The sequence below is a fragment of the Piliocolobus tephrosceles genome, chromosome 4 (genome assembly GCF_002776525.5).
Source record: "Piliocolobus tephrosceles isolate RC106 chromosome 4, ASM277652v3, whole genome shotgun sequence".
Taxonomy (NCBI): domain Eukaryota; kingdom Metazoa; phylum Chordata; class Mammalia; order Primates; family Cercopithecidae; genus Piliocolobus; species Piliocolobus tephrosceles.
The window spans coordinates 21,503,970-21,529,691 of record NC_045437.1 but is presented as its reverse complement, the minus strand read 5'-3'; the positions used below and the strand labels follow the sequence as shown (position 1 = coordinate 21,529,691).

The window sequence follows — 25,722 nt, the reverse complement described above, 5'->3', positions numbered from 1 at the left end:
TGATAAGAATTCTAGTAAATACTTAAAAATAAGTAATGAGTCTGACATCTAATTTATAGTCTGAGAATGATTTTATTTTCATAGGCTGTATTGGGATTTGTTACTTCTTCTATATACCACAATTTAGGTTATGACTTTAATGAGAAGCTCAGGGTTTCTCTAAGAACTTGTTAAGCTTAGATAAATAATGTAATGGCCATCAATGAAGAGAAACAGCCACTATGTCTGTCTGGGGACTTTTTAAGAAAGTAAATTTAATGCTTTCATTGGGGAAGACAGAACATATGTTATTTTTATTTCTTGTAAATTAACTTTGCAAAATAATTTCTTTGAAACACTACAAGGCTTATTATTAGGCAATTTCACTTAACAAGGCTAAGGCCTTCAAAAACATCACTAGAGAGCATTTTGATTCCAGAGACAGAAGTTGCTAATTGGATTTATATTGTCGAGTCCTCTAGTTCCCTTACCCTCTGGGATCTGAGTTATTGAGGCCTCTGGAAGAGCAAACACATGAGGACTATTAATGGCTTCTTCCTAGCACAGAAAAGGGGATGGCTTTTGTTGTAGATAAACCTCAATGAGTGGTTTATGGAATAAGGTTTCTTGGTGTGGTGGAATCTGTATTTTCGCCTGCCCAGCATCCCAACATTCTCTACTGATTCTTTTGATTTAAAAAAAAAAAAAAAAAAAAAGACAAATCCTACTTTTCTCTTGGAAAATACCTCTCCTTCACATTTCCCCACTTCTTTTGCTGTGGGTCACAGCAGCATTAGTTTCTCAGATAAAGCGGATTTGGCCAATGCACTGCAAATTCAGGGATGCCATGAGACCCGTGCCAAACCATTTCTGGCCAATGAGTTCCAATTATAGGACATACATTGGCGAGATCTTGCAAGAAAGGGACAGTTTCTTTCTTTTACAGTGGCTGGGAGAAAACATGTAAAACTGAAGCTCCTGGCAGGTGCAGCATCACTGTCTAAGAAATGAGGCACCACACATGAAAACAGAGCTCTGAGATCAAAAGCATGGGTCCCAATGACATCCTTGGAGCCTCTGAATTTGATGCCCTTGATGTCAGGCTGTTGTTGACTTTTTTTGTTATATGAGTCAACAAAGTCCCTTTTCCCCTTAAGGCAATTTGAGTTGATTTTCTATCACTTGTAGCCAGAAGAGTTCTGAATAATGCATGTGGGATGCTCTGTTTGCAAATACATACACATTTTCCACATGGCAACTCATTTAGATAAGTGGTGGCCTGAGTGTTAAATGGGGAATGACTGATAAGCAAACTCCTGTAGGTAGTAGAATAGTTGAGAAGCATAGATGTTTCTCAACTGGAACCCTCTAGTTCTGTGTCAAAAGCAGCTATTTTCTCTCTGTGACCAAAGGAAATTTCAATTTGACCTCCATAGCATTTGGAATTCCATGCCAATCAACTAGCTCTTGAAATGGATGGGTTACAGGCACAGATATTTAAGATATGGGTTTGTAGATTCCAGTCTATGATGATGTTATCATAAATGAGTGACAAAATGCAAAAATATCAGGAAAAAGCCATGTTTTTTTTCATATAGTTAAATTGTCCTTTATTCTGAAATTATCTCTTGCCAGTTTTTGGGTTTACACATGTCTCTCTAAGGAGGTGAACCTAAAATTGTGGTAGATTTTTATAATGTTTATTTTGCATCATTAATTATCCTTATTTCTGAAAATGACGTATTGAAATACATATTACCAGCCCCAAATTTTATTAGTATTTGTGTTATCACTGTTATACAGAAGGTGAAATGTAGTTGGTTTGAGAAATTCAAAGCTGTGAGAACCAGTTCTTTACTGTACCTGCCTATTCATTTTTTTAATTCTAATTGTAATATGTGACAACTTGTTACATTTCTCACTAATGAATAATGCAAAATTGTGTGCCAAATAAAAAGTTCACAAACTTCTCTTTTTCTATTTTCTTGGAGATAGTTCAGATTTACCTTCATGCATCTCAGCAGAGGCTGCTGGCAAGGGTTTGAGGTAGCCCCTGGCCTAGTGCATGTCCTATGGGACATTAAAACAAAAGGGGTAAAAAACAGCATAATTATGACATAGTCACAGAGGTATTAATGAAGGCTTCAATGTTAATAATCATTAGTGGAGGTGCCACCACTCCCAGATTTGGTAGACAGACACAGGAACAGAAGACACTGGAATCACGGCACTGGAGGTGCCACCACTCCCAGATTTGGTAGACAGACGCGGGAACAGAAGACACTGGAATCACGGCATAAAGGCTTCTCTAGAAGCTTGGGCTGTGGGATGTGCAGACAGGTGTAGTCTAAACCATCAAACAATGGAAGAGGAGCTTTTCTTTAATGTTTTTGTTTGGTCTATTTGTTATAAGAAGAGAATTCAAAAAGCAGACAGAAGCAAAGGAAAAAAAGAGAATTCTCAAATACTGAGCTCCAGAACACTGTTAAATTGGAGAGAAATCCTGGGGAAATCCAAATAAATAATTTTTTTTTTTTTTTTTACACTCTCATGCATACCCTGCTCTCAAGTTGGGGAAGATCTCACAAGCATTCACATTAAGTGAGCAAACAACCAGCCAACACCAAAATCTGATTCCAAAAGTCTGAAGAACAGTAACTGCTTTTTCTGGGGGAATTGTCAGTTACAGAGGAGAGGGCCGAGTGACACTGTACTGAAGATGAGCGTGCCTTCCTGCTTTTGTGCCCTTTTTTATGTGACATTGCCACTTCTCCTGCACCCTGAAGTGCCTCTCTGCTTTCTGATGTGGGATTTGATGATGTGACTTGCTTTGGTCAATGAGATATTAAGAGATATGACCCAAGCAGAGGTTTGAAATATGTGTGTTCAGTGCATTTTTCTTTTTGTGTGTCTGTAAATGCCTTGGAGAGAGCTTCTGGAGAAAATAAAGATATTTATTATCAACATCAACCCCAGAATGAAGACAAATGGATGAGATCTTGGCCCAACCCATGCAGGGCAGCCAAGCACAGCTGGACTCACAGATTGAAACCTACCCCCTCAAAAGAGCCCAGTTTAAGCCAGCAGGACACAGAGCATGGGAATAGTTAGTCGCCTATTGCAGTTTTTAAAATGAGTTTGGATGTATTTGTTACATAACATTGTCCTGACAATTGCAGTTACAATTGCTGTCACAGAATTTTCTAAGGATTCCCTTTAAACTCAGTTTCTCTCCAAATTCCCAATTGCTCTGGCAGCCACACTAATCATTCTTCTCCTTCCCTATTGTCCCAGCTATAATTCTACTGCTAACCAACTACCTCTTTATTCAGTAAAATAACTGAGAACCCTCTTAGCTTTGCAGACTTTTATCATTACCTTTCCTCAACCTAAATACCATAAAGACCACCATCTAAGTGGCACAAAGAAATTGTCCATTTTCTCAACAAGTCAGGGTAGGCAATAGATAATAGTTATAGCTTTCATGTAACTGGATCAGTTGCAATGTACTGGGCATTCTTCTGAGCTGAAGACATGTATAAACTCCCTTGAATATCAGAACACCCCAATTAGGATGTCCATTTTAAAACAGAGAAAATTGAGGTACAGTGAGGAGGTGACATCATTCTGGGTATTCAGTGTATCGGGGTAGACCAAGTCTGAGCAGATAATCTTTCATTGTATTTAAGGGAGAGACACTGGAATCTGCTACTAAGATGTAAAAATGAAATTCCAAGCCAGGTAGAGTAGCAGAAGTTTTATCCTGAATCCTGTTTCTACCAATATCCTGCCCTAGAGCTGGCTCTAGGATTTTGGTAAGGATGCATGCAACTGGGTATTCTTTGCTTAGCTCCTGGGATAGAGCTGGGACAGGAACTCCGAGACACAGACTAATCATATTTTACTTTCAGCTTTAAATTGGTTGTGGCAATCATATGCTTGTCTAAAACTGTTTCCATCAGGCTTCCATGGCGTGATACAGATTATCCCTGTGCCCACCTGCAGGCCCCTCCCTTTGCCAACATAGGAGCAAATTGTATTTTATGTGCTTGCTTTGCAGTTTCACAGATAGTCCCCATTTAAATCCTACCCACTGCTCTTACGGTTAGTGAGAAAATTATTCCCCATTCTCCTTTCTGTTCCCTACAGGGTCACTGGCTTTGTGCTGCCGCCCACTCCCCATACACACACGAGAGGTCTTTGGCAGAAAGCCTCTCAGTTTAACTCTTCCCTATTTGGGCCTATTTTTTAACCGCTCGTTCCCGTTATGATGTTCTAACCGGCAGCAGCATTGCAGGTCTGTGGCACTCCAGGTTTTCTAATGGATGTGGGGATGTTGCTGGAGTTTTTATAAGCAGTCTCCCCAGTAAATGCCAGTATTGCAGTAGCTTGTATTTCCATTAAGACTGAGGCTGTCTTTTGTAACAGCCGGTTTAGCACAGTCACTGCTGATTTTCACAGGAGCTGGGCTCTACCAAGACAAAACGATTGCCTGGGCACAGTGGCTCAGGCCTGTAATCCCAGCACTTTGGAAGGCTGAGCGGGGAGGATCTTCTGAGGCCAGGAGCTCAAGACCAACCTGGGCAACAAAGAGATACTTCATCTCTACATGTAAATAAATAAATAAAGTAAAACAAAACAAAACAAAAAAAAAACGACTATGATTTCTTACTTCACAGTTGTGAGTAATGACAGGAAGCAGCTAGAGAGGGCAAGGTATGAGAAAACTGACTGGAGCTCAGGAGTGTTGCATCCAGTATGGAAGAACATGACTGGACATACCTGCAGACTCACAAATGGTGTCAGGTCCCAAAGTTCCAATAAAGTTGCCTAAATTCTGATTTTTTAAAAGAAAACAACTACAAAAAAAAATTAATACCTCCTTTTGGGAATTGAAAAGAAAGCAAAGAACATCTGAAGGGTTATATTCAGTAAATCATGCAAGACAGCAGTGTCAGAAAGTGACTCAAGTGTGATTAGTATTCAGCACCTCCTAACACCTCCTCCTTCCCTTAAGAGTTATGTGGCAAGAAGAATTTCGGAGTTGTCTAGATACTTCTTTTCAGTACCTACTTGTTATACTGCAGCTAATAAGGTGTTGCTGTACTCTAAAGTATGTGTCAAATCTCAGTATGTGGGATCTAGAACATTGCAAATGTCATTTTCACTAAAGATATATAAACAAAAATCTGCTCAATGAATACATATGATCAGAACCCTCAAAGAAATGACTGCAGTCATGAAAACCCCTGACATGTCTGCTTCAAGTAATCATGTTCACATTTGGAAAATATCCTAGTTCAAGAAACGAATGTATTCTTGACCACCGTCATACCTAAAGCTACCTAAAATACTCATCTTTTAAAATAATTTAGACAGTAATTAATGGTTAGGAGGTAAAACAACTTTATAAATACAAATATGTACTTATAATAACATTATGGATTGATTTTAATCTGTTATTTCTATCTATTGTCTTTCCCTTTTATATTCTTCCTTCTCTTCTTCTAAATATAAGTCTTGAGTACTTACAATTAACCAGACACTGTTCTAGACACCATGAATTTAGAAACAATCAGAAGACAGTTATCGCTATTCTATGTCAGCGTCTGTCAGAAAAATACTGACAATAAACATGTTCAAATAAATGCAACTCACATCCAGTGTTTTCAGTGCAATAAGGAGAAATAAAGTAGTGAAAGGGGAGAGGGAAAAAGAGCAACAATAGATACTTCAAACATAGTAATTGATGAGGTCTCTCTGCCGAGATGGTAATTGACTCAAAACTAGAATGAATGAAACAATTGGGATATCTGTGAGAAGAACTTTCTAGTCCAGGAAAACAAACAAAAACAGACTATAAAGAGAGATGTTTGACTGGAATTGGGAGTCTGAGAGAGAGTGACTGGACAAGGGACTCAATAGGTGGCCAGAGCCTGGTAATTGTAGTCTGTTGAAAAAGTCCTAAAACCTGGAGTTAGAAAATTATAGGGAAGATGTGGTTTCACATTTTCCAATGTGTCATGGATAAAAAGACAAACTGCAAAGCCAGTGATTTTTGTCTGTTTTATTCATTGCTGTATTTCCAGTGCTCAAGAGTCTGCCTAGCAAGCATCCAATCAAAAGTTCCTACTAAAATTAAGGTATCGTCACAACTGGAGCAGTTCTCCCATCTCTTTGTAATTTTAAAATTTAGTTAGTTTTATCTTATTTTGTCATTTCTATGTTTTATAGTTTGAGTTTTAAAGGCACAACTTTGAGTCCAACAGTTTATAAGGCTACAAAACAAAGCCATCCCCTATAAAAGTTATCTGCTCTCTTCCTGCTTCACAGCACACATTTCCTGTGCTCAATGGCACCCACTTAAAACTATATTTGATAACTTTTTCTATTTACTATCTATCCCTAAATGACAAGTAGTGACTGACATCCAAAGTACACATTGCAATGGCTATGCAAATGCTTTTATAGCTGAGTCATGTGATTTTATTCCCTGTATATTACCTTGGTTTCCCTCAATTTAATAAATTTTGAACTTTATGGTTATCTGGGGGGAGTTTCCTATGTACTTCATGTTAATACGTCTGCAATTTCACCCTGCAGTACTGTAAACCACCTCTCAATATTTTAGCTATTTTCTCAATTTTATAGTCTGTTTTTCCTTTTCCTTTTTCTTTCTTTTTTTTTTTTTTTGTTTTGTTTTGTTTGTTTGTTTTTAGAAACAGTGTCATGCTTTGGTTCAGGCTGGAGTATAATGGTGCAGTCATAGCTCATTGCAGGCTGAACTCCTCGGCTCAAGCAATCCTCTTGTCTCGGCCTCCCTAGTAGCTAGGACTACAGGCACATACCACCTTGCTTGGCTAATTTTTTCTTTTTATTTATTTATTTTGTAGACACAGGGCCTCTCTGTGTTACTTGGGCTGGTCTTGAACTACTGACCTCTTATCCAATCCTCTCAAAGTGCTGGGATTACAGACATCATGAGCTACTGTGCCAGACCAATTTTATAGTCTTAAAGAAATCTTCTTTAGCCTTTTCTGACTAGCTTCAGTCTGGTTTGATTACTCTCAAGAATTCCAACACTCACTGGTGGCATTTTGATAATCATGCTGTTATTATTCCTTCCACGTGTCTTTTGTATTCTCTCCCTTTTTTCTTTTAACTTCTGATTTTCTTCTGCATTCCCTTACTTCCTTGTTTTGGTGGAGCTTATCTCACTAATTGTTTCCTGCAACAGGATGGTAGGTAAACTTTCTGAGATCCTGTGTTACACAATGGCAAAGAACCCAAACACTACCAGTGAAACATTTTTACAAGGGGAAAAATGTAACACGAAGTTTATTAGCAGAATTTAGGGCAGGAAATCAGCAATGTAGACAGTAGTTATATTGTCTAATAGAGAAAGAGGAGACACTACAGAGGCAGATCACTGATGACTGGAAATTATCAGTCTTGAATATTGCTGCCTGTCTGTTTCCATCCATCATGCAGGACACTTAGAGAGACATTTTAATCTGGAAATCCATGTCTTTGTTTCTAAGGAATAAATTGGAAATTATGTCGTTGATAGCTTTTTTGTATCTCATTTTCTGTTCCTTTTCTGGAACTACTATTCAGATTCTTTTCTTTGAGTTTTATTATCTTTTGGCTCCTACTTTCCATCTATTTGTTTTCTTTGCCTTCTTGAAGATTTTCTCACTGTATCTTTTGACTTCTGTTGTTCATTTGTGTTTTTATTTGTTTTGTTTTTATTTTTTCTCTTGACTGATCCAACTATCCAGAAAAGACTTCTATTTTATGACACTGGGATATAAACCTAACTGTTGGAGTTCTAGGCACTGAATAGGGGAAACTGGTACAAGTTTAACTTTTAGAAAGTAAATTTCTCTTAATTCTCCTGTTTTCAGAATTAAGCTGAGACCTGTCTGTCAGCTAAGGCTGGTGTCCAAGGCACTGTTTTCCACTTTTAATATCATGAACCCCTAGCCTTCTTCTGAAGCATGTGTAGTCAATAAGGGGTAAGGGCAGGAAGGAGTTGAAGACAGTCCCCTAGCTGAGTAAAATGAGGGAAGAACTGTTGGGATCTACGTGCATGCTTTTTACGTACGTTTTTCAAACGTACTTACAATCTCTTCGTTAGCACTGTTTTCACAGGGAGCTAAGTATCACCAGCCTTGTTTCTTATAAAGCATCTGCAGCATAAATTCTATTAACTCTCAAATTTCCCTACTATTGCTGTGTAGAATTCAACATTTGGGGAGCGCTGTCAGTTACCACTTACTTTCATGCTTTCCAGCATTTAAAATGTTGTCGTTCTTGTTTCTTCCAAGTCCCATTGTAATTTTTATTTATTTATTTAATTGTTATTTATTTTTTATATAATTATATTTATTTTAATGAGACATGAAGGAGAGCAGCACCTAATGGTTGTTTTCATTTTCTTAACTCTAAGTAGCAGCCTTGGCTGTTTATTATTTTGAAATATTTTCATTAGCATCTTAACTCATTTGTAAATTGTAAAATTTATGACATAGTAATTTGAATGGGCAATCTTATTTTTCTGAGGTCTTCATGGGCTCAGTTCTTCATCTTATCATGTAATCCTCCATTTATGCAACATCTTTAAATCAGCATACAAGTGTTCCCCAATGTTCAGCTGTTGTTACCCTTATCTAACAGACTCGTACTCTCCAACATAATAGCCATTGGCCACACTGACTGATTAAAAATAAAATTAAACAAAAATTGAACAAAATTAAAATTTAGTTTCTTATTTATATTAGTCTCTTTTAAAGTGATAAATAGCCACATGTGGTTATTGTTCAGAGCAGATACAGAACATTTCTGTCACTGCAAAAAGTTCTATTAGCACTCATTTAGAATTTTTTTTTTCCCCGCCCACATTCTTTATTTTTAATTGATGCACAATAATTATACACATCTATGGGGTACATATGGTATTTTGATACATGTATACAATCTGTAATGATTAAAGCGGGGTAATTGGGATATCCATCACCTCAGACATTTATCATTTCCTTGTGTTGGGAACATTTCAAATCTCCTCTTCCAGCTAATTCGAAATATACAATAAATTACTGTTAACTAGAGTCACCCTACTGTGCTATAAAACTCTAGAACACATTCCTCCTATCTAACTGCATGTTTGTACCCGTGAACCAACCTCTCTGTATTCCTCCCAACCCCATTCCCAACTTCTGATAACTATCATTCTACTCTCTACCTCCATGAGAACAACTTTTTTATCTCCCACTTCTGAGTGAGATCATGACCTGCTGCTCTGCTGCTGAAGGGCAGTGGCAGCAGTCCAGGGCAAGTGGCCCTCAGGCTCTGGGGAGCACATACTTCAGCTCCCTTTGTCCCCAGGGGAGACTCCTTGGCATGCTGCATCACCCATTCCCGAAGATATAGGATACTATGTGGGCTAGAGTGCTGGGGACCTTTAAGTAATGCTGGGTTACATAGTGAGAAACATATTTTCTTTTTCAATTCTCTTTTAACTCTTTCCGCTTACATGGAGGACAGAGACTCTCAGATACAATGGGCATATGAATCACTTGGGTATCTTGTTAAACCATGGATTCTGCATTAAGTCTGATATGGGGCCTGAGATTCTGCATTTCTCAAAAACTCTCTGCATGGTACTTAATCTATTTACTCTGGAAACATTGTTAGAGTAGCAAAGATCTGAGAGAGAGAGAGAGAGAGAGAGATAGCGAGGGAGAGAGATAACGTGAGAGATAGAGATAGAAACAGAGACAGAGATACAAAGAGATAGAGAAAGACAGAGAGAAATAGTGAGGAAGATCTATATATATATATATATAGAGAGAGAGAGAGAGAGCACCTCAATTTGGTTTACTAGTAACAATTTACCTTTGTTTATTACTTGCAAGTCTCCCTTCATAAGAGGGGACAGATCTCTAAGACAGATCCTACAGAAGGCAACAGAATAAAGATAGAATTGAATAATACTGCTTTGTTTGTACTGCATAATTTTGAAAGACTCCATCTAGTGGTATCTTCATCTGTTCACTTGCTTATACAACAATGTTTCCTGAATAAGCAGTACATGACAATTGTTATTGTAATCTCTGCACATACAGTGGCCAGCAGAACAAGAATATATCCCTCTTATCATAGAGTGTCTATTATACAATAAAGTCATAATTATAACACAGCAAATTATATACAGATGGAGCAAAACTTGTGAAGGAAATAATTGAATGACTGATGTTTGGAAAACCTCATGATGGATATAAACCACTGCTGGATGGTGATGTTGTTTGTCAAGCCCGGATCAGGTGCAAGCAGATCATAGTGAGGGAGAACACCTGGTTGCTTGGGAGTTCAGAGTTGCTGGAAAATCATATGCAGAGGTGGCTGGTTGAAATGAATCTGGAAGTTTGACAAAGCCAGTATCCAGAGAGATGTGGTGGTGGTTGTTTGCCAAAACGTGATGGGCAAATCAGGAATTTTATTATGCAGGTATGAAATCAGAAAGCATTGAAGCAGTAGTTCCAGAGATATAAATAAAAGAAAATTGAGATGTCATTTCTAAAGTCAGTTGGGAAAGAATGTCATAGAACTAGAACAGTTCCAACAAGTTTCTGAAAAAGATATTTGAAAATTATGAGCTCAAAGCTATTTACCTGGGTTTGAATGGCTGAAATTTTCCATGAGATCTTATTATGTGTAACATGGACCTACATCAGTTAGAAATAAGCCATAATTGAACATAATTATCAGAGGTGCACTTAACTTTTTTGGTTCACTTTCAGAATTGGAATTAGACTATAATATGATTTATATGTTCTAGGCATACAAAAACATGGGTTTTTTTTTCAATATTGGACTTTATATGTTGACCTTAGAAAACCCCAACACTTTTTTGAACATGACTCAACTTATATTTTACAATGGAAAATGTGCAATGTGCATTACAAAATATATCACTTCACTAAGGGTTTAGAGAAAACCCTGAAGAAATCTGAGCAATCTCTTCTCTGGCTGAATTTAAATCAAACGTTTAAATTCATTTATATTATTTCACAATATTTACTGAGCAACCGTTCCGTGCCAGAAATGCCACATGGCAGAAGCCACAATGAGAAAGAATAGCCCGGACTTTTGTTTGCAATGTGGCATGTGCTATGTGGGCTGTGATGCCCACTTCTTTTCTCAAGGATTTATCATATTTATTTAGGCAGAGGTTTTAAAGACGACTGTAAGATTCTGTAGCCCATTGCCTTTCTGAGCATCCACTATCAATGTACCTTTTCTCATTGCATTAATTCTACAGTCTTCAGCACTGTCTCAAATGGTGCTGCAATTGTGGTGGGCATTGGCTTTCGGAATGGGGGAGTGATTTTAAACTTGTTATTGAAACATGCATTTTCTTTTCAACCTCCAAATCAGAAATGGGTCACCCATAGTGAAGAAACATAAATATCATGACATTTCTAGTGTAACATCCAGCATTTGGTTGTTATGGTGGCAGAGTTCCCAGGTCACTATCAGTTTTTAATGAATTGATATGGCTTATTGTTACAAATAGTGAATATAACAACATTTTGTACAGATATAGCTAATATAACATGATAGAAGATGATGTGATATAACCCTTGGCATTTTAATTATTTAGAATAGCTATTCAACATACTACATACCTGTCATGTATAGATTTTATTATTATTCACTAATAAATGTTTATCGTTAGAATAATAACGTATTGTTTACTTCAATAACCAGTTTATAGTGTTTGCTTTCTATTTCCTTTCTTCCTTCCTTTACTGCCTCCCTCCTTCCTTCCACAGAAATTGAGGCACATATTATTTCCTGTGATAGCTATCACAAGGCATGGATATATTCTCTGAGATTCATGAATATATACTTTAGAGAGCTGGTGCCAAAAGTGATGATTGTCAACAGCATACATTGGAGATCCAAATTACGTAATGTTAACATTGCAAATTAACTTTTATTAAGTCTTTAAAATGTTCTGTAAGTACTTGTAACTATCTATGTATCCAGCTAGATATATAAAATCTGTGGATGCATATATATAAATTCCCCATAGTTATAAGAATAAAATGTTCAATAATAACTTGAGGATTATAAAATTTCAATCAAATTTTCTAGTCTTGATTTTCTCATCTTTATAATGGAAGTTTTGATAGTGATTATTGTAAGAACAAAATGAATTCTATCACAAAGTATTAAAATTATATAATAAACAGCATTTAGTATGGTTCATATATTATACTTAATATTCAAAAAAGCTAGAATGTTATTATTATATTAATAATTGTTATTACTAATAAGAGTATTTTAAAACAAAGCTTTTAAATAACTTTTTCAATTGTTATAGGTTAATCCTCTATACATTTCTTTATAAATATCTTTACCAAGACAATTTGAATGCCATGCCTCAAATGCCTCCGAAAAGTAATTGTTTTGCCATTAGATGACCTCAAATATTTCATACTTTTTAAATTTTAAATGAATTTAAATTTTGAGATTTCTCCTTCTCTCCTAAAGAGCGCACAACCTTGATTTTATTCCAAACACAAATATACTCGGAAGTTTGTAGCTTTAGCCTCATCCCTAGCAAAGTCTTCAACTAGGGTCTTGATTTAACATGTCCATGACATGCTTTCACTGAATTGTATCAAGTGTCTACTTTCTAAAATGGCCTTGTACTAGGTTCTCTGAGTATTATGAGGAATGCAAGGTAAATCAGAATGCCCTTGCCGTCAAGAGATCTATAAACCAGGAATAAAGCTAATGTGTACATAAAGATTTGTAATGCAAGGTGGCCTGCAATAAATACTTTAAGTAGGAAGTGTTGTGAAAGCACCAGAGAGAAGAAAATTAATTCTAGCTAGAAAGATCACAGAGAACTCCATGGTATTTATGATAGTTAAATTCAGATGTTAAGGATGGGTAATTTACAGCAAATACAGAAAAGGTAGGCGGGAACAACCCCCAGGTGGGAAGGAGAGTAAAAACTAAATCACAGAGGTGGAAAGACCATATTGGTGAACTGAAAAGTAAAGTTTTCCTGGAAAACAGGAGAAATTGTGTGAGATAGACTAAAACAGAGTTTCGGGCCATGAAGATCTGCCTTTTCCCTCATAAATTTCTTCTCTTAGATAAACTCATTTTTGTTTAACTTCCATGACAAAATTCAAGTGATACAGACCAGATTTCTTCTCCTTTCTTCATGATGACATCTCTCCAGCTTGACTCCTTTCTGAATCTATCTCAGATTTTTTTCATAACTTTTACAGTTGTCTCTTCTCAAATATATTTTATTTTATTTATTTTATTTATTTTTTTATTTATTTTTGAGACGGATTCTCACACTGTCGCCCAGGCTGGAGTGCAGTGGTGCGATCTCGGCTCACTGCAAGCTCCGCCTCCCGGGTTTACGCCATTCTCCTGCCTCAGCCTCCCGAGTAGCTGGGACTACAGGATCCTGCCACCACGCCCAGCTAATTTTTTGTATTTTTAGTTGAGACGGGGTTTCATCGTGTTAGCCAGGATGGTCTCCATCTCCTGATCTAGTGATCCGCCCGCCTCGGCCTCCCAAAGTGCTGGGATTACAGGTGTGAGCCACCGCGCCTGGCCTTTCTCAAATAGATTTTTTAAAATAAATTGTAGATTGACTGCAGTGGCACATGCCTGCAATCCCAGCACTTTGGGAGGCCAAGGCAGGGGAATCACTTGAGGCCAGAGTTTGAGGCTGCAGTGAGACATGAGATCACACCACTACACTCCATCCTGGTCTCACAGAGTGAGACCCTGTCTCTAAAAAAATAAAATAAAATAAAGTATTAAAAAGAAAAACTGAAAAAAATTTCATGTCTACTAAAAGGCCCTACATATAGATTGTTCCTATAATTTATTCCTAAAGTAAGCCAAGTTTTTGATTTATTATGGTGATTTAAGCAGTTGTTTAATATTCAAGAAAGTACTTTTACTACATAAGGTCATGTCTGTCATTAAGAAAGAACATGTCAATTTTATGATTACTTTAATAAAAATATCAGAAATATTAAGTGGCATATAACCTACTCAATTTAAATAAAAATATCAGAATGTTAAATGGCATATAACCTATTCCATTTACTTTACATTTTAATGACATTGTGTTCTGTAATATAATTACAGTGTAGAAGCCTTTAAAATTTCAATCTGCTGAAAATGTTTTGTTGGCATCAGAAGACATAAAGAAATATTGTAATACATGGAAGAAGTTAAAATTTAGCTTTTATTTGTAGTTTTTAGATTCACTTTCAAAATAGCTCTGATAAATAAATGTTTTGTAACCTTGAGTTTTTATCTTATAAATTATGTGGGGAATATTTATGAAATCTTACTATAAAAGCAGTTTAATATATTGCAAACATACAAAACTAAGATGTAATATGTTCATGTTTCCAGGATTCTTTTACAGCTGGCTTGAATACAATCAAAATTTCACATGATAGTCCATAATACTGTCAGTTTCATTCTGAGTAACTCAGAAACTCTGAAGAATATGGGACAGGCTAATGATACTGTCTCTAAAAACTTGATACCACCTTTGTCAGTACATTTTCATTCAACGTAACAGATATTTGAGGCTTTATTTCTCTTCAGTAACATCTTTTCTCATAAAATATCAAGGTATCACTTGGGAAACATATTTTTGTAAGCAAAATACAAAATAGATAAATGTCGTCCGCTCAGAGGATACCAGAGCTTTCCAGATGCTCACAGTCATATTAAGCCTATAGAACTGACCAATACATTTCAGTTACTGGATGAATGCTAAAAATTTCTGTCAACCAGATTTGTAAAAAACAACCCTGTGAATGTTAGTCACAGAGTCTTTGAAAATGACAATGTCTGGCTGTCATTCTACTTATATAACCTTTTTTTCCACTTCTCCTTACTGAGCAACATTTCAGTTGATTATATTTGTTGGCAATTTCTATCAAAATAAAACATACATTCATCTTTATGAACTAAATATTTTTTCTCAGATTTAGTTGTAGGTAGAGTTTTTCTCAGAGTTAGTTTTTGGTTGACATGTATTTTCCAATGATTCTGAATAAAGACCAGAAATCTCAATGTTGTATTTTTTTTTTTTTTTTGGCTTTTTCTCTAGCAACATACTAAATTGAGACTTTTTACACGCGCTTCAAGAAAAATTACATTGATAAGAATAAGTAAGCCAATAAAACTCAACAGTGGTAAGCTACCACAGATTTAATACTTTGTCAGTCTATGGTCTCATTTTTCTGAAATATCTGGGAAGCGGGCAGTGTTAAATTTAGCCATCTATCAAGCATTAGATAAACAAGTTTTTTTGTTTCACGTGTTTTCCGTCATTTGTCAATCTTAGTTGATTCCTTGATTTCAAAATAACAGCAAAACTATACTTGTTTATACATCGATTAGGTTGCAGATCACCTTGAATCAGCCATTGGCCACAACACTCTGTCTCTCAAGTTCAGTCTTTAAAGGTTGTTATAACAATCTGGTATTTCAATGGTGAATGGAAGAGAAAGAGGTAGAGTTCCCATTATCTGCTGAGAATTGTAATAACCTGATTTGCATTTTATTCATGTTACAGCTTGTGAAATAGTTTACATATAATGTAAAGAGGACTCCAGCTTTTAAATTTTTGAGCAGAGAAAATTTTTATTTTGACACTTTTTAATTGTCCAAACTGTGAAGATAATAATCTATGTTTGGAAAATAGTTGGTACTAAAACAAATTGGTTTATAAGAGGAATTCAAGTCTTATAATTTTTCAAGATCATATAAATATACATTTGTATTTTTCTCACTCTCACTCTCCATCGGTGACTCTCAATTTCTTTTTTGGAATGAATTCTATTTGATTAAGCTGGCTATCATTCCAGCTGGCATAGCAGATACTGTGCCTCATTCAGGTCCAGAGTTCAGCATTCAAACCTTACACTATCTAGAGGCATGAAAGCCAATGCACCTTCTCTCAGGGCTTTAATTCAATTTAGGATTAGAAGAGACAGTTCTGCACAGCTGCTAGCTCCCAAGGGAAGGGGATTGTTCAGCCTGGTCCATTGTTATTCTGGTGCTTGGGTTGCAGCCAAGAGCCACACACTGATGAAAATAACTGAGATTTGAGAGATCCCGTCCAATGCTAGAGTGGGCTCCCAGGCTATGTTTGCTTCCAGGCCTGGGGGATCTTCCCATCTTTACCCTCATGCACAATTATTTGAAGGAAGCCAGTTTCCTGTTGACGTTTACCTTCAATCATGAAGGCTACTACCTGGGCACTGGGGCAGGGCTAGATTCTCTCTAGAATGGTAGAATTCAACTCCAGTCCCTGACTGGGTAGGGGGCAGTGGCTCCTCTCAGCTCTGACACACTTCTTGTGGTACCAGGCTGTCTAACATCAGCAGCTGAGCTGAGCCCTGAGAAAGAAAAGCACAGCTGTGTGGCTAACAAGGTGATGCAGTTTCCCAAACTGGTGCATATGGAGCTTTGGAAACATTCCGTGCTGCTTTAAGAGACTGAAGACTGCTTGTGGAAGAGTAGCTCCTTAAGGGCAGGATGAACATTGTGATGGGCTAAGTCAAGAAACTTCCATGCATTAATGACATGTAGGAAGACAGAACCACAGTTTCTCTTCCCTACTCAGTGCCAGGGCTGCTGGCCTACTTAGTTTTGTTTGTATCTTCCCATGTGGAATCTTAATGCCCATATTTGCTACATTTTTGGTTTAGACCACATATATTAACTCACAAATAATACCTCTAAAGACGGGGTATGTGAGGTAAGCTGAAGGAGTGTTATGGGGGAGATACATTCCATTTCTCTCAGATCACTGTGGAAGCTTATGCACATTTACTCATCTCTCCAGCTCTATCTTCTTCTCTGTGCTATAGGCTACTACTTTCCCTTTATAGTGAGCACAGCTGAACAGCCTTGAAAGTCAACTAATGAGGAACAGTACAGCAGGCTAAAAGGGACCAGTTCTCTGAGAACCAGTCTTCTTTTTTTTCAATGTATTTGCTACATATTAGTTGGTGCAAAAGTAATTTCAGCGTTTGAAATTAAAAATAATCTCCCTTCACATTTTAATTCGCTTGAGCAAATAATGGCGCACCACTTATGCTCTATGCAATTATTATAAATATTTTATGGGAGCTATTAGAGGGCTGAGGAGCAGTCACAAGGTATCCAGAGACAGAGATTTAGTAATAACTAAAGGATAATGTTAGATTTATTTTCGTTTTGCCAAGGGTTACCCCTTTTACAGATGAAAAAGAAATCAATTCTGTCTTGGTTTTAAATGCTGGTCAGAAAAACTTTCTGGAGGCCTAGAATGCAACTAAATACAAAAAATGAGTCATGTTCTTTAAAAGATCTGAATAAAATTATAAACAGATATAGCAATGTAAAGAAAGATTTTCTTTCTTTCAAACTGTATATTTATTGTGGGTATTTGTGTACATGTATGTGTTTAAGTGTGTTTCTACACATTTTAAGTGCATATTATACTTTACGAATTGATTCATAATAGATATACATAGTGTTTGGATACTTGTGATAACTTAATACATTTGCATACTTTGTAAAGATCAAATCAGTGTCCTGGGGATATTCATAACCTTAAATATTTATGTTTTCTTTCTTTCTTTTTTTTTTCTTTGAGATGGAGTCTCCCTCTGTTGCCCAGGCTGGAGTGCAGTGGCACAGTCTCAGCTCACTGCAAACTCCGCCTCCTGGCTTCAAGCAATTCTGCTGTCTCAGCCTCCCAAGTAACTGGGACTACAGGCCCACGCCAACACGCCTGGCTAATTTTTGTATTTTCAGTAGAGACAAACTGTCCCCATATTCATCAGACTGGTCTCAGACTCCGGACCTCAGGTGATCCACCCGCCTCGGCCTCCCAAAGTGCTGGGATTACAGGCATGAACCACTGTGCCTGGCCAATACTTATCTTTTCTTTATGCTAGTACCATCCTATACTTTAATTGTTTAAAATCTATTTCTGTCACTCATCTCTTTGGACTAGCACCTAACTCAGCACCTCTTGCAGGCATTAAATACTGTAAATGGTTTCTTCAGTGAATAATTGATTAAAATAAAAAACACTCAAATACCTTTTATATGATGGAAAGAGTTGTAAAGAACTTTATTCCTTGGTTATAATTAATGACAGAAAAAAATCTCACTGGCAGCTATTTACGTAAGGAGTCATTTCAGTTGGTATACTTTTCTTACAAACTTGTTTCTTTATAATTGTATTGGGCTTCAAAACCAGAGGTAGAGAAGAATGAAATGATTCATTCTTAATGTTGCATTTGCTTGTTTCTATATGTCAGTAGATAAGAAAATATATTTCACCCACTGAAAACAATCAGTAGCAAGGTTACTTCACACATGTACATTTTGCAGTAGATACCAAAATTAAAGAATACTTGAAGTTCTTATTTTCAAAAAGTTGAATAGTAATAACAGCCTCATTTTGGGGTACTACACTAAAACTTCTAAGACTTTGTTAAATATCACTGGTGACAATAAATGTAAGCTGCACTATTTAGCAAGATAAAGATGCACAAATATTTTTATAAGTGTGTCTCTGCTTACAAAGAGATATGTCTTCAATTTCCCCTTCTTTTCTAGTGGGCCAATTTCTAAACTCATTATGCATTTCTGGACTAAATTTTGTTCTCTCCTACCACTCCCTTGAATTTTCCTTTTATTGTGGCCATTTGTTTTGCTGAGGTTCTGTTAGTATAATTTCAGAATCCCCTCTTTTTCCCTCAACCACAACTTAGACTAAATAGTTGCTGCAAACACACATTCAAATGATCCACCCATGCTTGAAATTTTACAATTAACTGGAAAGGCAATGATCAAAACTCTTCTAAGTCATTTATAGTGTGGTACAAATGAGATAACTGCTAGCAAATGTTGATGTTCAAAAGATAAGAACAAGAGCAAGATGCAGGAGAACTTTGTTACTATAGAAGATAAAGGGTATGAAAAGGGGATAAAGGGGATCAAAGGCAAATGTGATCCAGTAAATCCTTCTATCAAGAGCTAGACTAGTTAGTTCTATGTGAAGCTTTGCTGGTTGTTTGGTTACTCTTTCCAACCATTATACCATATTATTAAATTATGGGATATAATTACTTCCTCAATTAAGTTATTATTTCAACAAATTATTGAGTCTGCTTAGATCAAGCAGGTTTTTTATGGAGAAAACAGAGATGGATGTCATGCTTTTGCTTTTCCTGAAACCAAATCGGGCGGCATCACCGACGTTTTTAAGGATCAGAAAGGCCATAGGTCATATCCCTGCCAACCATTTTTAAAACTATGTTCCAAAAGATTTAGTATTGTAGGTAAACTGATGCAAACATTTTTATAAACATAAAACTTTATATATTTATTAAAATAAAAATAAACACTTTTAATACATACTGTAAGTTTCTGCCACAAGAAGAATTTGTGGCTTTAAAAACCCTGGTGAGGCCGGGCGCGGTGGCTCAAGCCTGTAATCCCAGCACTTTGGGAGGCCGAGACGGGCGGATCACAAGGTCAGGAGATCGAGACCATCCTGGCTAAAACGGTGAAACCCTGTCTCTACTAAAAATACAAAAAACTAGCCGGGCGAGGTGGCGGGCGCCTGTAGTCCCAGCTACTCCGGAGGCTGAGGCAGGAGAATGGCGTAAACCCGAGAGGCGGAGCTTGCAGTGAGCTGAGAGCCGGCCACTGTACTCCAGCCTGGGTGACAGAGCAAGACTCTGCCTCAAAAAAAAAAAAAAAAAAAAAAAAAAAAAACCCTGGTGAATAAAATTAGACTAGAAGAAAAAAAGCTTATTTATTTTACAATCCAAATTAATCTCTGGCCTCAGTAACTAACTGCATGTGATGAGAGGACCTGTGAAAAGTGACAACAATGAAATACTTTACTTTTTCCTGCCACCACCCTAAACCCACCATCTACCCTAGAGTTCTAGGATTCCTTACAGGAAGTTGTGTTGCATTCTAGGAAAGTTCATATCAAACAACAAGACAGCTCATCACCATGATTGATAACCACATCATTCTGAGCCTTGCCAAACGTCTACATGACTAAACCAGACGCTGTTTATCAAGAATTGCATATCGGTTAATAAACAAAACCAAAGGAAATTACTAGCATTATCTCAGAGAGCATTTAAAAAATGGTATGCATCTTTTACTCCCCAAATGCAGTTCGGATCTGTAATTATTCTTATTTTTACTGAAAATGATCAGAATTTAAATATGATTTTATTAACCTGAAGTCCAAGATACTATAATGGATTTAAAACTGAACGTGTTACATGAGTTTGACATAGCAGTCATGATCAGCTAAAATCCTCAGCACAGTGTTGGAACAGGTTCAGGAGAACTCAATTAAGCATAGAGTTGGAGCCTTTCCTAGTTTTCTTGTCTTATCTTTCTCTGTATTTTTCTTCCTCTTTTCCTTCCTGCCTTTCTTCTTTTGAAGTTTTGATTTGATCGAGCCACAAACTTGCCCCTTGTTTCAAAATAATTAATAAGGTACATTTAGCAAGGAGAATTAAGTACAATTAGAAACTGTAACCTTGGGATATTGATTTGCTTGTAGAAAGCGTTGATTGTCTCCTATAGAGATAAATTCAACTACTTTGGCTACATCCAAACACAGATGACTTAATCCAAAGATTAACTCTGATCCTTGTTTAATCTGCTAACAAGATTTGTAAGAAACATTGCTAAAGTGAGTTTTGTGTGTGTGTGTGTGCGTGTGTGTGCATGTGTGTGTGTGTGTGTGTGTGTGCAGAGGAAAGAGAATTGGACTGAGAATGAAGGGACTTTATTTCTTCTCCCAACTGTGATAGTATAGGCCATGTGATGTGTGTAATTCATTTCATGATCTCTAGCTGTTTTTGTCATCTCTGTAATGGAGAGTTAAACAAGATTTTATCTTAAATACCTTTTGAATCAAAAATTCTAAGCCTATGAAAGATGCAATGTTAATACTTCTTTGTTGAATTTTCCAAAAATAGGGCTAGGTCTGAAAATTCCACAGCTGTAAATTGACTTTGTTGGATGTAAAAAGGGGGGGACTAGAATGTAGTATCAAAACTCTAGAAGTGTATTTTCCTGAACTCTTAATCTTTTTCTAATTCTCCTTTATCTCAAATGTTAGGCTGATCTTAAATAAATGATCACAAATGAAGTTACTGCAGAACTATAAATTACAATTAGGATTTATATAAACAACTCAGGATAGATCTGGTGGGTCATTCCTTTGGAAAGGTGTATGCCAGATACATTGACATTCCATCAATTTTAGACTTATCATCATTTATTGGAATTTTGACAATGTAGTTGGCATTCTATGAAGACGTAATGGGGTTCATGTTTTTTGAATAACATTAACAATCTATATGCCAGTTGTAGAAAATCCAATTTTTCTCCCTTTCAACTTGCTTCCTTGTTTTGACATGTTTCTTTAAATTTTCTATTTTTGCTCTTTCTTTGTAATTCTAAATATTACTACTTAGTATCCCAATCTAAATTTGACAGCATCCTCATGTTTTTAGTGTCATTTTATAAAATGAGCTTTATTGTGTTATTTCACTTTTCAAATATATAGAGAATCCTAACATGCTTGTCCTTTATATGCATCTCTGCTGCAAAACCTACGTATGTAGAATCACTCTGTCTCTAAAATTGTGCTTTAATGGGTGGAGGACAGGTCCTTGTTTGTTAACATACAAATGTAAATAAACAAATGTAAAACACATATTTATTTGTATCCCCCTCCATTGAATTTGAAACTGAGCAGAAGGTGGAATAGTGAAATCACATGAGAAATATACCAATTGAAATCCTTTCTTAACCAAATAATTAGCTGAAAGTAAGGCTGTAGTCCTTTTTATTCTTCTTATTTTCCAGTAGCTGTTATAACAAATAATTGACTTTCTGGGGTTCTTTTTACTCTTCTTATTTTCCATTAATTATTATACCAAATAATTGACTCTAGACATTTTTAGCATAGAAGAAAGATTTAAGACTTTCATTCATTCAGTATGCTGTTTTTTAAGCAACCACTGATTAAATATTTGTGGTAGATGCTATGCTGGGTGCTGAGGATAGGGAAATGAGTGAGGGAAGTAAATCTTAACAATTAAAGTACAATAGATGTTTAAGATCCTGACAAAAGAAAGAAATACAAGTAAGACATACACATACACCCACGCACAAGCGTATTTACTACACTTTGCAAAGAGAAAAACAGAATTTTTTCTGAAGTTGATTCATTTAAGTGTCAATTTGTTTTACATATTTCCTGAAACATAGAATGAATTCAGCTTTGAGATTTATATTTTGTTGGTTAAATATAGTAGTAAGAAAGAAGTGTCTTAGACTACAGCTGATGTTTTTTACCTGATTCTGTAAGCAATAAAAGTCAAACATTGCCAGTGTGGGGTAGCTTATATGCTAAGAAAAGCAGCTCTGCCCTCTGATGCTAACAGAAAGAAGGTTTTAGGCAAAGGCAGCTCTTCATCATCTATATTGAGAAATAGTATTGTTTTTATGGACATGGTTACTTCCCACAGCAAAAGAAAGAAAACAGACAAAACCTCATATGTTGTTTCGAGATGTCTAGGTTGCAAAAGAACTGGAGAATACTTTCAGATTTTGTTCAGCATTCAAGATACTGATGGCATGGAAAGCTGTGTTATCAAAGCCACACACATGCGAACACAGACTGGAAAGAGGCTTCTTTAGGTAAAATATATTTTGTTTCACTTCGCTTCTGTAAAAACAGCTTCAGGAGTCTAGCTTCAGAACATTGAATTGGTAATACATTTTTCTTTCAAAAGATAAGCCCCACAAAGGCAATGTCTGTTTCTCCCTTTACAGGTGCAGGCAACTACAGCTTTGCTAAAACTGGCAGTGACAGGTCAGGGAATGTGTTCACAGACTAGGGGGCCTCCTGATCTGAACTGTAATAATCCCCCTGCAGTGAGCCAGACACCACATCTCCCTTCTCCCTACTTTGTTTTGCTAAATAATGATAATATATACAGGAAAAATAACTCTTACACTTTTTTATTGGTTTGGAAATTAAGAGAGTAAACATTTTTAATGTTCAAATTGTATTTCTTTAAAAAAGACTGGCATCACTTTTATCATTCCCTTATTGAAACCCGGTTTAAGTTATAAAATATAAAAACATTATGTATCATGCAGCATGTTGATCTTATGTTTTCTGAATGAAAAATATGAGTAGCAACTAAAATATATGATTTTTCCTATCAGAAATATATAATCATATGTGCTTTTCTATTTTAAGGACTTAGTCTTTCTTTAGAAATAGATTACTATATCAGCAACATGATAGCTTATTTCTAATTTTCTAATTGCAGCCATTTGTATATACAAGCACGCCCTTATTTATAATGGGAGAAGCTTAAATTCAACTGGAGTAGCATCAATAATCGACTGGCTATAAAAACTAATATAATCATTTATTTCATAAAACAAGTATTTATTAAAAGCACATCAATAATAATATGTAGAAACTAAACACTTATCACTATATATTGTTAAATTTTAAAAAACAGGTTACAATATAGTATAAAGAGTATAATCTCAATTTACTTAAATCTATGTAGGAACAACAATACAAACTTTAAAAGTATTATCACAAATAGCTTCCACATGTTGGAATTGCGAGTAAATTTAAATTTCTATGAAGACATGTTACTTCTTTTTTTTTAAATTATACTTTAAGTTCTAGGGTACATGTGTACAACATGCAGGTTTGTTACATATGTATACATGTGCCATGTTGGTGTGCTGCACCCATTAACTCGTCATTTACATTAGGTGTTCCTCCTACTGCTATTACTTCTTTGAAGTGAGAAAACATTGCAAATTGTTTCCTCAACTGAGGAACAATTCAAAGTAGATGCTGTTTATCTCCCTGCATTATTAGTGATGTAGTCTCTCTATGAGCTAACAGGTAAGTTGTTTGATATGATATACTAGTCATCTTTTTAAAGCCTGAAAAGTAAGTCTCTAAGTTTCATGTGAAAACATTATACTTTAATAATCTGAACTTATATTTTAAAAGTATGGGGAGGAAAGGAGAGAAAAGCATATATCCTTTGGTCCTTTCTTAGATTTGGTACATAGTGTGGTGGTCCTCACTGTAGAACTTAACTTCTGGTTGCACCATATTGCAACCAAATTTTTTCCCTGCATGATATTACCCCAGACCTGGCTAATGTAGCAGTCTTTTCAGACCCTCCTTAGTGTAACTGTATTGTTGTTGTTGTTGTTGTTGTTATTGTTTGTCTTATACTCTCAGACTTTTTGTTTACATCAAGTGCTTAGTGAAGTGTCTTATTAATTAGTGCTAACGGAAAGAGGTGAAAGAAAACCTGGGGCTAAGAAAAAAACAGTATAGGATTTGGGGCAATTCTTGCTTATACTATCTACTCCTGGCACTGCTCAAAAGTATTTGAATTTCTAGCTGTTGTACTCTCATAACAATGAATTATCCAGGCTCTGACTACGTTCATACTAAACTGTGGCCTCACGCAACCTGGTAGTGATTCTTCTACAACTCAATAATTCATTTCTAGATGCCAGCAGGCACTTTCAATCATCTATGAAGAACCAGGAGGGCTACTCCAAAAAGTCCATGGTGTGAATCATGTTATATAAGGAACAGTTGAAGAAGGGGGTATATTCAATTGGAAGAAGTGAAAGGGCAAAATGATAGCTGATTTTCCATTGTGGAAGGTGAATATGGAAGCTGTGGATCCACAGTGTCTCCAGAAGGAAGAATGGGACACTGGGGCAAAAACAGTCACAGGCAGCCAGATTTTAACTATAGGAGGAAGATCTGTCTGTTCTTCAGAAGCGTTTCAAGTCACTATTGATGTTCATTTGGAGACAGAATTAATTTCTCCTTCAGTTACTCTCTTATAATATTAAATTTGTTATAACTTTGATATTATAGTCATGCATTTTTAATTTTTGTCCATCGCTATCAACTGAATCATAAACATCTTGTTTAAACTTCCTATCAATCATACAAAATCGTGTCTGAAAACAATATCAGTAAGAAGTGAAAGAAGGGGTAAAAGAGGGAGTTTCAAAGAATTATCATCAGGGAGATATTCTAAAGTGGAGAGATAAAGATAAAATGGAAACATAAATGCAAAGTCTTCTCAGATATTGTCAAGCTCAGAAATAATAAAGAATTTAATTAAGTTATATGAGTGAATGAGTCTGAAAATCCTAAATAATTTTATAATGTAAATATGGATATTGATAAAATACTGATATTGTCATATCACAACACATGTTGATAATAAGAAAATTTGCATGGCACACTAGAGGAAACTAACCAGACTGTTTGTTCCGTGACTGTCATGGCCCCAAGTCATAGCCAACTGCTTCATTGTTCCATCTTAAAAGATGTGCCAAAAACCAAAGATCATCATACATTTGAGGAAAACTACATTATAAAACAGAAAAACAAATACTGAATGAGAGATAAGTAATAAAAGATGGATAAAAACACCTAAACCACTTCCCCAACATCTATGACGATTCAAATTACAATTATATCTGAAGTAAAATTGTATCTATCAGAAAAATTGAATAATTAGAGATTAAGTGCTTATATGTAAT

At 36.0% G+C, this 25,722-nt stretch overlaps 1 protein-coding gene across 3 annotated transcripts in view; it reads left to right on the top strand.

The window, feature by feature from the left end:
- CDH12 (cadherin 12) overlaps positions 1-25,722 on the top strand; it is a 494,468-nt gene that overhangs the window by 326,684 nt on the left and 142,062 nt on the right. The window contains exon 1 of one of the 3 annotated variants that reach the window (XM_023218206.1): positions 22,545-22,800. The exons of the other annotated variants lie outside the window; for them this stretch is intronic. The gene's annotated coding sequence lies outside the window, so the exon portion shown is untranslated. Of the gene's footprint in view, positions 1-22,544; positions 22,801-25,722 lie in introns of those variants that run through there. 3 annotated transcript variants of the gene reach the window in all.